The sequence below is a fragment of the Dermacentor albipictus genome, chromosome 2, assembly GCF_038994185.2.
Source record: "Dermacentor albipictus isolate Rhodes 1998 colony chromosome 2, USDA_Dalb.pri_finalv2, whole genome shotgun sequence".
NCBI lineage: Eukaryota > Metazoa > Arthropoda > Arachnida > Ixodida > Ixodidae > Dermacentor > Dermacentor albipictus.
The window spans coordinates 35,570,446-35,585,677 of NC_091822.1; the positions used below are offsets into that span (position 1 = coordinate 35,570,446).

A 15,232-nucleotide genomic window follows, 5' to 3' on the forward strand; every position below is an offset into this window, starting at 1 on the left:
CACAGCATCAACAACTACGCGAATGTTCCCCATATTTGTGCAAAAAAAGCATAATCTAGCATTTTGACATGTGCAGACCATTCTCTAAAGCCTGTAATGATTTTGTTCTTGCAAATGGCTCAACAAAACGGCTCAAAAAGGCAGCAAATAACAGCAGTGAAATGAGATGTTCCATTCCGACAGAAAACTGCGCGCCAAAATTTTTTTTTATACATATATGAGCCGTTCACTGAGAATTAACGTCGAGCGCCTCTACAGTGGAGGCCTCTTCAACTGAATGACCTTTATGAGGAAATAATAATTTCCTCTCGTTTCTACTGAGAGCTGTGCGGTGCAAGATCTTTACGACGAATTAGCCTGTATAATGAATTATTTTGGAAGCCGCAAACACTTTTTATCAAGGCGATTCACTTTATTCTAGTTGTGCTGTGCGTGTGCCCCATTCTTGCTCCCTTAGTATGCTTCCCACGTTCAAGCACTCTAGTAGAGAAAGAACGCACCCTAGGCGATGTGAAGTCGAGAGTCTTTTCCAGATCTAATTGCATCACAGCCACACGGCTATCAAGCATGTCACAGCACGGCAGCCTGCCACAGTACCTTGTCATGCAGCTGCCAACCCCTCTACGTACTGCAACTTACACAAATTCTGCGAATTTATCGAACATTGAAGGCCAGCGAGAGTCGCCACAATGTGAACTGCATCTGTATATCTCCCAAACATTTTTCTAAGATCCATAATGTTTTATACTATAAGAATACTAAATCGATTCTAAGTCACCCCTGTATCCAGAAATGCATCTTGAAGCCCACGAGTGACATGATTTAGGGACGCTTGAAGTGAACGTGCCCAAGAAGCTCACTGCGTTTCATTCGGCGCAAAACGACAGGCGTCATTTAGATCAAGTCGTCCATGGGCTCCAAGATCCATTTTTGCATATGGCCATCAGTGTTCTGTTTATCTGGCAAGAGAATTGCCTCAACTTCGACTTTTCGAACGACCTTCTAGCTTCTGGCATTAACATTTCTGAAGATGGTTTTTCATCCCATATTTATTTCCCGGCAGCAATAACACCTACGAGTCACCGGTTTTTTTTTTTTTACTAGTTTGCTTTAAATGCGCTATGATCACTTAACCGTCGCATTTAACTCCGAAAGGTCGCTGTCTACGGACTGCACACACGACGAGCGTGCATGTGGATAAAAACGCAGATGAATGTTATTAACTACTTCCGCAAAGCTAGTTCTGATTAAGGTAAGCTTGTCTCGCTCATCCGTTCCGACCACGCGTGTCGTTCGCTCTGCGCAGGCGCCGCCGCCGAGCAAGCGGTCGACGATGCTGCTGAACAAGTTGATGCAGCCGCTGCTGAAGGCCTTCAAGTCGGACGCCGAGGTGAGCTACGCGCCCCCGATGGAGCTGCGGCGACGAGGCGAAGGGAAGATGTTCTGGCGGTGCTACTTCAACGCCGTCTCCTGCTTCCGCCGCCGGAAATGAGGAGCCGCCCCCGCTGGTCGGTTGCCTGTTTCCTGCCGCACGTGCTTCTCGCGATGGCTTTCTTTTTTCTTTCTTTTCCTTCTTGTGGGACAGCGAAGAGTGTGCTTATTTTCCTTTTCGGCTCTGTTTTCAAATGTCGAGCGAACAGGTTAGCCTCCTCTCGCGAGCTGTAAGAAACGTCATACTTTATATTGAGAATGTGTCGTCTGGAGACTCGAGGCTTATTGGGAATTCGGGCGCCAGAGTGAAAGACTCTACAGGTAAGCGCAACGCCCACGGCGTCCTCGAGTGCGTCGCGAAAGCGGCGGAATGAAAGAAGCCCTCGCGTTCCGAGATTGCGGGGCCTCGCGGCATGTTTTCAATGGTGCTAAAAATGCTTCCCACTCCGCCAACTCACTCTATCGACTACAGTGTATCTGTGAAGAGAGAGAGAGAGAGAACGTGTTTGTGAATGCGAAGGGTAAGAGAGAGAATGGAGCCCCGAACAGTAAGAGAAAGGGCTATTGGTGTGCCGCAGAAATGAGCGCATCGGAACCTTCAGGTTGACTTCTCTACAGCTCTACAATTGATTTCATACTTTCTGCCAATTCCATCATGGTGCAGGATGTAGAAGTGTTACGTAGGGCAAAGTGCAGTGATCATAAGTAAGTGAGGTCTAGGATTCACCTGCATTTCAAGAGAGAAAGAGTAAGATTGGTCAGGAAGAAGCAGGCCAACCTAGATGTAGTAGGGTTACAAGCAGACAAATTCAGGCTGGTACTTGCGAACAAATATGCAGCCACACAACAGAGCGACGAAGATAGCATAGAGGTACTGAATGAAAGCGTAACTATAGCTAGCTTCAGAGACGGCAATTTAAGTGGGAGGCAACGCACCAAGGCAGCCAGTAGGCAAGCCCCCCCAAGGTACAAAGGACCTAATAAAGAAACGGTAAAGAATCAAAGTGCCCAACTCAAGAGACTAGATAGAGTTCGCGGAACTGTCAAAACTGATCAACACGGTGAAACTAAGGGATATTCGAAATCATAACGTGAGAAAGACAGAAGCTCTAAAAAATGGACGCAGCCTGAAATCAGTGAGAAAGAAATTTGACATAGGACCAACCAAGATGTATGCACTGAAAGACAAGCAGGGTAATATCAGCAATCTCGAAGGTATAGTAAAAGCAGCGGAAGAATTCTATACTGACCTGTACAGTACGCAGAAGTGCCAAGATACCTCCATTCGAAGCAGTAATGAACAGGTTTGCAGAGACCCCTCCTATAACTAGCGACGAGGCCTGAGGGGCCTTGCAAGACATGAAACGGGGAAAAGCGGCAGGAGAAGATGGAAAAACAGTCGACTTAACCAAAGGTGGAGGAGACATGATGATTGAAAAACTGGCGGCTCTTTCTACGAAGAGTCTATCGACTACAAAGGCCCCAGAAAACTGCAAGATCGCAAATATTATGCTAATCCACAACAAGGGGGACGTTGAATTATTGAAAAATTGTAGGCCCATTAGCTTCCTCCCAGTATTATTTAAATTTTCACAAAGATAATTTGCATTAGCATAAGGGCAACACTGGACTTAAGTCAACCAAGGAAACAGGCTGGCTTCAGGAAGGGATACTCTACAATGGGTCACATCCATGTGATTAATCAGGTAAACGAGAAATCCGCATTGTACAATCAGCCTGTCTATACATCTTTCATAGATTACGAAAAGGCATTTGATTCAATAGAGATACAAGCAGTCGTAGAGGCATTACGTAATCAAGGAGTACAGACCACTTACGTAAATATCTTGGAAAATATAAACAGAGATTTCCCAGCTACCTTAATTCTACACAAAAAAGAACAGTAGGAAGATATCTATACAGAAGGACGACGACGGTGCGAGCGGTCGCATGTTGCCTCGGCTCCTGCATTTTTCCTTTTTGTGCCCACCCTATCGCTTCAAGAGCCTGATTTCCTGCCTGGACCTATGTGAGTGTTATCGGCACTTCTTGACAGTTCCTTTAGCAACTCCGACGTCCCTTACGCGAGCCGCAGCCCTTTTTAGGGCTCTCGGCGGACCATCTCGCTGCTGGGCCTAGCTCCGCCTAGCATGGGCGCAGGAACGGAGCGCGATGGCGCGCGCACCTGGCGCGAGATCCACGATAACCTCTCGAAACAGCGTCAGCATCCTTCGCCACCAGCATACCCCGCAGTGACTCATAGGACTCAATCAAGAGCAGAACCGAAGCCCCCGCCGCTGCCGCGCAGCGATTATAAAATCATCCTAAGAGTTCGTGGGGGCCTCAACTGCGCTGGAATCCATGCATGCATCCTCAGACAAGTCATCCTCAAGGCTGCGGGGCTCCCCATCACCGACCGCACCAGTTCTGACCAAATTCGTGTCAACACCATCAACAATACCGTTCTAATCAGCACGCCAGACATGGGACGTGCAGATCTCTACCACAACATCCAGAGTCTGCAATTCAATGGTAACCCTTACGAAGTCGCCACCCATGTGGCCGATCCCATCGATACCTGCAGAGGATGCATTCACTTGCCCCCAGATTATTCAGAAGATGACATCACCTCAACCCTCCGTAGATGCAACCCAACATTGATTATTGGGGGTGCACGACGCCTAGGCAATACTGAAACCATCATGGTCATATTCCAAGGCAAAATCATCCCTTTCTACGTCAACTACGACGGCTGTTCACTTCGATGCCGCCCCTTCAGGCAGAAGGTAGAAGCCTGCACCCGATGCCGCGGGATTGGTCATCGCCAGGACGTCTGCACTAGTGCCACCGACACACTCTGCCCCAAGTGTGGAATGAAAGACGCACCCATGGACCACGAATGTGACCCGATATGTGTTGTGTGCAACGGCAACCATCAAACCGGCTCCTCACTGTGCAAACAAAGGTTCAAACCACGCCCTACACGTCCCAGGCATAAAAAAGACACTGCACCCACCAACCGAACTCCCAGTCTCGACCGCACTCGTGACTCAAGCCGGCGAAGAAGTCGCAGCAAAAGCAAGGACCGCGGGCCTGGCTACGCAACCCAAGACGTCGCCTGGCCAGCTCTATCATCAAGCCCTACTCTCGCCAACTCCTCGCGCAACCCACCCCAGGTAAGCTGGGCTAAGGTAGCCTCTTCCAGCTGCTCCTCAAACCAGACTGCTAATAATGAATCCCTCCTTGAAGAAAATAGAATTCTAAAAGCCGAAATTCAAAAACTTAAATTAGAACTCCAATCTCGTCACCCCTCTACTTCAACCTCGGAAGCCCCTCTCTCTAACACGACCCTTTCGACTCATCATCCATCAGCCCTACCTGAAACCTCTTCACACCGCCCCATGGACACTAGCCCCTCCACTGAACGGGAACCGCTTCACCCTCCTCCCAGCAAACGTAAAACTCCGAGCACTCCGCGATCAGAGGACACCCTGGACGAGACAATCTTAAATTATAACGACAGGCTAACCGCTTTGGAAACTAAATTCCATAATATACTCACTGCAATAGAAAAAATCAATACAGATTACACATCCAGGAATGAAAAGCTCGACAAATTTATTGAATTCGTACAAGCACACATCCAACAAACTACAAGTTGGATAGCTGGAGTCACCGCGAATCAACCTAACATAGCTGCACCTGCTCGATCCGCCTCCCCGCCAGCTCCGCTTAGCAATGGCCAATAACCCGACTCGCTCCGAGTTTGAAGTGTGGCAGTGGAACTGTAGGGGGTTTCGAAAAAAGAAAGCACACCTCCAGCAGTTTCTAGCCTCCTCTTCTAATCTCCCAGCTGTCATTGCGCTTCAGGAAACTCACGGACTAATCAGCTTTCCAGGTTATAATGTTTATCAGAACAATAAGATCTCCCGGCCCGATACGGCAATTCTTATGCAAAAGCACCTCACTGCCAATCACTCCCAATTCGACAGCGTCGATATAGAGCACGATTTTCTAGAAATTATTCCTCGCAAAAATAATGCACCTGGCCTTTACATTCTCAATATCTATAGTCGTCCACAAGACAAACATCACCGCTTTGACTCCCTTTTCGCTCAAGCTATTGCCGCTGCCACCCACCACCCCCTCCTAATCCTTGGAGATTTCAACGCACCCAACCATTTGTGGGGTCACTCCGTTTCTACTCCTAAGGGCACAGCCCTATGGATCCACATACAAGACCACAGACTCACATTACATAACGACATCGATGCACCAACCAGGCTAGGCAATAGCGTAGCTAAGGACACCTCCCCCGATCTTACGCTTACACACAGAATCCAACACGTCACATGGCACAACTCACAAGTTAACCTCGGTAGCGACCATTACATCATTACCATCACACTACAATTCAAACACAAACCCTTTGCACCCAAACGCCTCAGCCTTACCAATTGGGACAATTTTCGAGAGGCCCGCCAGATATCGGCTCCCACAAACATTCAAGACATTTCAGAATGGGTTCAGCAACTACACTCAGACGCCCAGACGCACACTACCACTCTGCCCCCCGAAACCGCTCTCACTACGGTTGATTCCAAGCTTCTACACATGTGGGAAGCCAAAGAGTCTCTTCTCAAACGGTGGAAGAGGCAACGGTTCAACCGAAAACTAAGACTCCGAATTGCCAAATTAGACCTCCAGATCCAGGAGTACGCCACGCAACTGGCCTGCCAGCAGTGGGGCCAGGTATGTGAAAGCATGCACGACAACCTCGATAACAAGCGCACATGGCAACTCTTGCGACACTTATTAGACCCTACCACATCGCGCACACACCACAACCATAGCATAAACAAACTGCTACATGCACACAAAAACAATCTCAACGGATTCTTCGACGACCTTCGCCATAAACATCTGCCTCCCGCTCAGAAGTATGACATGCCAAAATATACTGGCGAACCCAACGAGCTACTTAGCGCCGCTATCACGGAAGCAGAGGTGCGCCATGCCCTCGCCACCCTGCGCACAATGTCAGCACCAGGCCCCGACCTTATTAACAACAAAATACTCCGCAATCTAGACGACAACTCTGTCACAGCCATCACGGCATACTTCAATCACTGCTTTGACACAGGCACCCTCCCTAGTTCGTGGAAAGATGCCAGGGTAATTTTTATCCCAAAGCCAAACAAACCACTCAACATTTCTAATCTCAGGCCTATATCACTAACCTCTTGTCTAGGTAAAACACTCGAACACGTCATACTCAACCGACTCAGTAAATACATGGAGGACAACAATCTTTATCCATCAGAAATGGTAGGTTTTCGAAAATCTCTCTCATGCCAAGATATCATGCTTCGAATGAAGCATGACATCATTACACCTAATAGCAGTCTAGATACGCAAGCAATTCTCAGTCTGGACCTCCACGGAGCTTTCAATAACGTTTCACATTCCGCCATCCTCCGAGAGCTTAATCTCATTGGGGTTGGCGGTAAGACATATGACTACATATGTACCTTCTTATCCAACCGTACCGCAACGATACACATAGGCACAGAGCAATCCCTTTCATACGCTTTAGGTAGCTACGGCACGCCCCAAGGCTCTGTGCTGTCCCCTTTTCTTTTTAATCTTTCTATGATGCCGATGGCGCAAGCATTGCGGTCTATTCCCGATCTCAAATTTTCACTCTACGCCGATGACATCACTCTTTGGACGACTGGCGGTTCTGATGGAGAGATTCAAGACACCCTACAGGCCGCAGCAGACGCCGTCGTGGCTCATGCCGGGGCTATGAATCTCACATGCTCCCCTCAAAAATCCGAGCTGCTGCTTCTACCATCCCACCGGGGGGCCGGAAAACACATGTCTAGTATAGAGGTAATCCTAAACCACATCCCTGTTACTAGAGTGGACAGGCTCCGGGTGCTCGGTTTACACATTCAAAGCAACCGGCTCAACACATATACCCTACATACACTTCACACCACAGTCGATCACACCCTGCGCCTTCTAGGACGAGTCTCCAATAAACATGGCGGACTAAAGGAGGCCGAACTTCTCCGCTTGATTCAGGCCTTCGTCATCAGCAAGATTACATTCGCAACACCATATCTACATTTCCTTAAATCAGAATCAGATAAGATCGACACTCTTTTACGCAAAATATATAAATTCGCTCTGGGAGTCCCCATACGTACCTCCACTGATAGGCTAATGCTTACTGGAACTTTCAACACACTTACTGAACTCACAGAAGCCCACCTCACATCCCAATATAGCAGGCTTTCTAACACCGCAACAGGTCGACACATTCTACAAACTCTTTCTATCACTCCGGCACCCATCATCAATACTAAATACACCATTCCACATCACATACACGAAAACCTCTGCATCCCCCCACTTCCTAAAAACATGCACCCTGTGCATCACAAACAGCGCAGGAGGCAGCGAGCAAAGGCTCTCCAAAAACAATTCTCGGCCTCTAAAGACGTGCTCTATGTTGATGCCGCCGAATATGGGAACAGAAATCATTACGCAATATCAGTCATTAACTCTCACGGCCAGGTCGCTGCGGCCGCCTCCATTCCTGGCTCTTCCTCGGAGGAGGCGGAGGAAGCGGCCATAGCCCTGGCCCTCACAATTCCAAATTCATCAGTTATCGTTAGCGACTCCAAAGCAGCCATACATAACTTCGGAGCGGGTAGGGTCTCTAAGCCAGCCCTTTCTCTCCTCTTGGCCCATCCTTTCCATCATACTGTGGCATTAATCTGGACTCCCGCGCATGCGGGCCTTGCCGGAAACGAGGCGGCTCATGCCAGTGCCCGAGGATTTACTGTCCGGGCTCAGGCATCAGATGTGTCGGACCTCGCCACGGAGGAGGCGCCGTTTACAGCGCGGGATCGACTTATTACTTACCACGACATCTGCGCACACTACCGATTAGACCGCTTAACCTTTCCGCCACTCATGGGCAAATCCCCGCGTAGGTGTGAAGTTCTGTGGCGACAGCTGCAGACTCGCACCTTTCCGTCCCCTTACCTCCTCCACCGCATTCATCCCGCCATTTACCTTTCTCCCTCTTGTAAATTCTGTGTCTCTCCCAAAGCAGACTTAAACCACATCATGTGGGGGTGCCCTAAGCACCCCCTTCCCCCTTTCCTCAAGCAATTAATATCTAGTGAGGAGCAGTGGGAGGCTGCCTTGCGCAGCTCCAGGCCCGATCTTCAGGAGGCCATCCTGGAGTGGGCTGAGAGGATAAAGGAGGCCTACTCCAAGTAGTTCCTCCCCCACCCTCTATTCCATTGCCCCCTTCCCTTTAAAGAGGGATAAATAAAGTTTTTCATCATCTATACAGAAAGGGATCAGACAAGGAGACAGAATCTGTCCGATGCTATTGTGCTGCGTGCTTGAAAGAATGAATTGAAGTAATTGTACTGGGTGCTTGAAAAAAAGTATTGAAGCTATTAAACTGGGAAGACTAAGGAGTAAGAATCGTCGGCGAATATCTCAGCAACCTTCGGTTTGCAGATGACATTGTTCTGTTCAGCAACATGAGAGACAAGTTACAACAAACGATTGAAGACATTAACAGAGAGAGTGTAAGAGTGGGGTTGAAGATGAATATGCAGAAGACAAAGATAATCATCAATAGCCGGGCAAGGGAACAAGAGTTCAGGATCGTCAGTCAGCTTCTAGAGTCAGTGAAGGAGTACGTTTACCTACGTCAATATCACAGGGAACCCTGACCATGAGAAGGAAATTCACAGAAAAATAAAAATGGTTTGGAGCGCATACGGCAGACATTGTAAGCTCCTGACTGGAAGCTTACCATTATCATTAAAAAGGAAGGTGTACAATCAGTGCATTTTAGCGGTGCTGACATGTGGTGCCGAAACTTGGAGACTGACAAACAAGCTTGAGAACAAGTTAAGGACCACGCAAAGAGCGATGGAAAGAAGAATGCTAGGCATAACGTTAAGAGCGGTTTGGATCAGAGAGCAAATGGGTATAGCCGATATTCTAATTGACATTAAGAGAAAAAAATGGAGCTGGGCAAGTCATGCAATGCGCAGGTTATATAACTGGTGGACGATTAGCGTTGCAGAATGGGTGCCAAGAGAAGGGAAGCGCAGTCGAGGACGGCAGAAGACTAGGTGCATGGGGTGATGAAATTAGGAAATTCGCGGCCGATAGTTGGAATCAGTTGTCGAAGGACAGGGGTAATTGGAGATCGCAAGGAGAGACCTTCGTCCTGCAGTGGACATAAAAGAGGCTTATGACGATGATGATGATGATGATGATGCAAGTAAAAACTTGCGACTCGGGCAACTGAAATGCGGGAAGGAGGGGCTTAGGGTGGTAGGGTGTACAAAGCAGTATACGACTTTCATAACTCTGACATCTATGAATAGAACCGCTTCCCATTCGGATGGAAGAACTCACTCAACTGGTTTCAGAAAATGATGAACGTGGTTCAGGAACAGTTCATTGGCCGCTTCTGCAATGCCTTCGCGGATGATATTATTGTTTATTCTAAAGGCGAACGCCTTCGCGAACAATACCTGGCACATATTCTCGCACCTTTGTCAGAAGCCAACCTAAATGTCAATTTTAAGTGAATTCTTCAAGAACAAGCTAACTTTCTTGGGAAGGGTTCTGGATGGCACTACGAAAAATACAAAGGAAAAATCAGTGGCATGCATTGCAAAACGTCTGAAAATTTTTGATGTTCACTCACTACGCGTGTTCTTGGGGTCGGCTGGACATCTTAGATCACTTATGCAAGAGTATGCTCTCAAAACTAGGTGTCTGACTAGACTAACGCAAGCAGACATACTATTACGTTAGACGGATGGCTGTGAGGTAGCCTACAAAAAGGTGGTAGTAGTTATCACGTCTGATCCAGCACTCAAACTTCGGGACACTGTTCTACCATTCGAGCTATATACAGACGCCTCGAACTACGTAGCGGGATCGATACTATACCAGTGAGACGCAAGCCAGACGAATAATCGCAAACTAAGGGCCTTATAACGTAAAACTATTCCAATATGTTTCTATTCCAATCTCCTGACGTCAAATTTGCGTAGCCACCAACGCAAGCACCGGCCGGTCACCCGCACGGTTCTCTGAACAGACCAATCAAACGCTCTCCTCGTTTATAGGAGGTCAATTTTGCTTGCTTGAAAAACGAATAACATTGCCTACACTGAGCGCCTTGTCGTATCTAATTGGCTGAAAAAAGGCGAGGAGAACGCTCAAGTGGAAAGGGATTCGATGGGGCCGAGCCACTGCACCGAAAGTCGATAACCGGATGAAGAGGGTGGTGCCGGCGTCTACGATTGGTCGGCTTTCCCTTACTTAGCTTGCGGTGGCTGGTCGAAAATCGTGGCGGTATGCAACGGAAGCTCAAGGATGACGATAAAATGGACACTCAGCAAAAAAGAGTTGGCAGAATGAGGGGGTAAACGTGCCAAAAGTGCTCGAAAACGTTACACGGCCACGCAACAAGGTTTATTATACGCAAATACACCCATGCTCTCCGGCAGGTGCGAATAGCCAGCGTTTGAGCGATCGGCGGCAGGCATCTTTTATTCCTTTCGGAACGGGGCAGCCTGCGGCTATTCAGAAGAAAATTCAGTTTTGTTCGGCATATTAATGCATCTTTATCGCGTTCACGTCACTATGACGCAGTGAGTTTGTGTGGTTTTGTGACGTCGCGTGACAGGCAGGTGAAGTGGGTGCAGCCCGAAAACTTTTCACCAATAGCCGAGGGCTAATGGCGAAAAGGGGTCGAATCAGAAATAACAGTTTTTCTTTTTTCTGTCAAATCATGCATAATCAGTGTGTACACATCATATCAGATGGGGAGGTATCGCGGTTTTCGTGACGTCGCGTGACAGACAGGTGAAGTGGAGGTGGTCGAAAAAAGTTTTGACCAATCGTGGAGGGCTGATAGCAGAATTGGAATAGAAAAGTTTGGAATAGTTATACGTTATAGCACCCTAAGTGTATATATAATTGGCTTTCACAGCTACACACTTAACAAGGCGGAAGTGAACTGCACGATGGCACAGGAGGAAGTTCCGGCCGTTTTAAAGGCAATTTGCTGTTTCCGTTTCTAGCTGGAAGGTACCACATTCAAGTTGCACACAAATCATGAGGCACTCACCCAGTTTTTAAAAATGGCGGAGCCATAAGGAAAGGTCGCACGGTGGGTCAGCGATCTTCAGCAGTTCGATTTTGAAATGAATCACCATCCTGAATTTTCTGTGAAATATGCGGATGCAATGTCCCGATTCGGCTTCATATTTGTTTATGCACAACACGAAGCAATAGTTGCTGCCAAATATTGGAAAGCACCTTACCTTTATAACAGGCAGAGAAAGGTAGAATTGCATTGCCTCTAACACAAGTACCAAAAATTGTGGACCTTTACCACAATTCAGCTGATCATGATGGTTTTTGGCAGACCTAGATGAAACTCACGAAAACGTTTACATGGCCCTGCATGAAAGAAGACACGAAAAGATACGGGCAGTCATGCCACATATGCCAGGTGAATAAAGTAATGTTTATACAGCCAACTCAACAGATGGTATTACCGAAGCACTCGAGCGCACCGTATGAAGTTATTCACATGGACTTCGCTGAACTCCGAAAAAAAATCTGAAGGCGTAAAGTAAACGCAAGCATTCCTGTTGTGTGTAGATGAGTGCACGAGAATGGCGGCAGCAAAACAGGGGAAGGAGGACGCCAACAGTGCGATTTCCTTTTTAAACCAAAAGATGTTTGTAAGCGTGAAAGAATTACTGTCAGACAATGGGCATGCCTTAAGGCGCTATCAACTTAAGGAATGGGCCGAGCGAAGTGGAGTTGCTACGCCCACACTTACAGCATAATATCAATCAGCGGCTAATCGGCTCGTTAAGCGAGCTATTGGTGACATCAAACAGTACATAAATATGCATCCAGACTTCCCGGGTGGATGGAAGTGCTGCCTTAAGTGCCTTATATCAAACGTCTTTAAATACCATCCCAGGAGAGATGAAAACAAGGGCAAAGGAAGGGAGTGAAGCGAGCTCAGGCAGTTGAAGAAAAAGACAAGACAGAATTCGCAGTAAGCGTGCCGAGGGGAAAGAGAGATTAAAGAAATTAGAAATGGTGACACGAAGAGTACTCTATTTATTATGTGCGGGCTTGTTACAATCATAAATAAGGAACTCGCGCAGCCTGTAGTTGAGATGGCCGGGTTTCAATAATGTAACGATCACGTGACAATGCTTTACCTTTTCGCCCGTCGTCAGTGTTACCAGCGGTGCTCACCTACGTTATAACGACAGCCGGCCTGTTGTGAGAAATAGGTAGAAGTGAAGGGAAACGGAATCCTCGCAATAAACTGGTCAAGGGGCGCGGCAGGCGCATTCGACTGGCGTCTAAGCTGCCCTAAGCTCGAGCGAGTGGAGCATCGTTGTTTAAAGCAATTATAGCATTGCACGTTGTTTTCTCGATATCACTGCACGTTTTGAATAAAAAATATCGATGCGTTAAAACGTTAACTCCAAACCACATTTGACGTGTTATATTGTGGCGTGAAGTTTGCATTCAACGCTGAATTATTTATAGGCGGCTTTTAATACGCTTTTTTGTAAGTCATCTTTAATCTTCACCCATTGAAAACGTTACTTGGAAGAACATTTTAACTAACGCACTGGGCCTCCACTTTTCCAAAAACACAGGCTAGTTTTCACAAGGCTAATGTGGGCCTGAATACAAACACCGCCATGAACTTATCCCGCAACACCGGACGGTCATAGATAGACATGGCTATCAATTAGTTGCATGTTTCAGATAGTGGCTGCGACACCGGAGGAATGCTCTCTTACTAACAATAAGTATGGCAATATTTAGCAGGCCCATCAGATACACCCAAATGCTACTGATATTAGAGCGCACCAGCTCAGGTCGATGTCACTCCATTTCCTGTATAGAAAGTATCTCTCTCTCGTTCCCGCTCTACAACTATGTACGAAAATGCGCACAGCCGAAAAGTCAATGAACAATGAGAGGAACGAAAACCTGCAACTTGAAAAACACTTCCTTAGAGAAACGTTTTCTTGTTACGGAACATAAACGCACTCTTGCTCCGAAGGTTTGCGAAACTTGATGTCTCTGGCTTTTATTTCCTATTTTCCATTTCTACGTCCCTGTCTCCTTTCTGAAGAGTAGGCAGGCCTTGTGCCCCTGCCGGTGATAGCTGCCAGCCTGCTCCTTCTCACTTTCCCTTTCCTCTGAAGTACGTGTATGTTTTAAACCCGATTAAGGTTATAAACAGGGATAACGTGCCTCAGAAAGGCTGGCCAGCCTTTCTGAGGCACATTATCTTTGTTTATAACCTTTAAACCACAGTGTGCTATTCCATCCTTCAGCCCCTTTCTTGATTTTGGATTTTAAACCGAATAATAATAATGATAATAATGACAGTAGTAGTAGTCGTAGTAGTAGTAGTAGTAGTAGTAGTAGTTTTAGTAGTAGTAGTAGCACCGTCAAAGACTGAGAGTGATAGCGCTGGCATCCAAAACACAGCGTGTGTGGGTGTGGTTCCAAAGGTGTTAAAAAAGGGTTGTTTTCTTCGTGAGTGTCAGAAGTGTTAGGCATACCTCAATGAATCAGGCGATAACAAAATTTAATTTTTATGTTAGCTTCGTACATTGTGTAGATTGCAAGGACATAGGTACAACTCAAATCGATTTTGGTGGTACGTTTAAGTCAAACATTAATATGGGGTTTTCGGCACACTGCATTCGTGTCGACATTCTGTTTGCACTTATCAAAAACGGCGCTTTCTGTGGCGTCATTTCAAGGAATTTAACCCTTGCCAACTCGCCCAAATATTAATTTTCTTTTGTTACATTCTGATTGAGTGTTACAATATTTTACAGTCGTTTCGACATAAATGTTGGTGGCCACAAAACAACACTCCTTGAAACTTTTTACGGTTTTCCCCAGGTTCTTCACCAGACGTTCGTAGTGTGAACTTCCATACCTTCTATTGTTTCTTATCGTTCGCAGGTCCAGCAATGTCCGGATGCCGCCTCCAGCGAGTTATAGGTTTCACGACAGAAGAATGATGGCTGTACCTAAATGCCTGCGAGCAGGCAATAACTGAGCTCCCCCTTTGAGTTGAAGCTCCCAGAGTTGAGAGACAGCACTACGCGACCGGTTTTTCAAGTCTACTGAATGCGAGGTTCAAAAGTGGCCACCGAGTGGATACGCAAAGCTGACTACTGCACCATACTTTTCATTGGGTCCGCAAAGCGTTTGGTAAAATTCCTCCGCATGTGGTGTGCGACCCCGTGCCCCACGTGGAATCATTATGTGCTGGCGTTCCGTCAATGTCATACGTTCGCGCCACCTATGCGAAACAGGGCTGTAGTGCTGATGGCAGCATAATCCCCACTGAAAGTATAGGCCACCGATATATGTTCTTAATACGATGTGACGCATGTATAACGGCCTATTTCGTGCCGGTCTTGAAGCTTTCAGTATTAAAGTCTTTTTTTGTTTTTCTCAGTTGCTCAAGCCTCTAGTTTTTGTTGTTTCTTGTTAGCAGCTCCCGCCGTTGGCTCAACCAAAGCAAGCGCAAGACCTTATTACTGTGAATCGCAGTTTGAACCGGTATGGGTGAAGACGGGTGCGATATCTTTAAAAATCTACATGGGTCCACGTGCACCGGCAGCAAATTAAATGCGACAACGCAATCGTACGGCCGTGGATGCAT

General features: G+C 47.1%; 1 long non-coding RNA gene across 1 annotated transcript; it reads left to right on the forward strand.

Moving 5' to 3' along the window:
- The first annotated feature begins 1,591 nt into the window (after window positions 1-1,591).
- LOC135920428 (uncharacterized) lies at window positions 1,592-15,024 on the forward strand. The gene is made up of 2 exons (XR_010570258.1): window positions 1,592-1,752; window positions 14,524-15,024. It is a non-coding gene; the product is annotated as an uncharacterized lncRNA (long non-coding RNA).
- The last annotated feature ends 208 nt before the right edge of the window (window positions 15,025-15,232 follow it).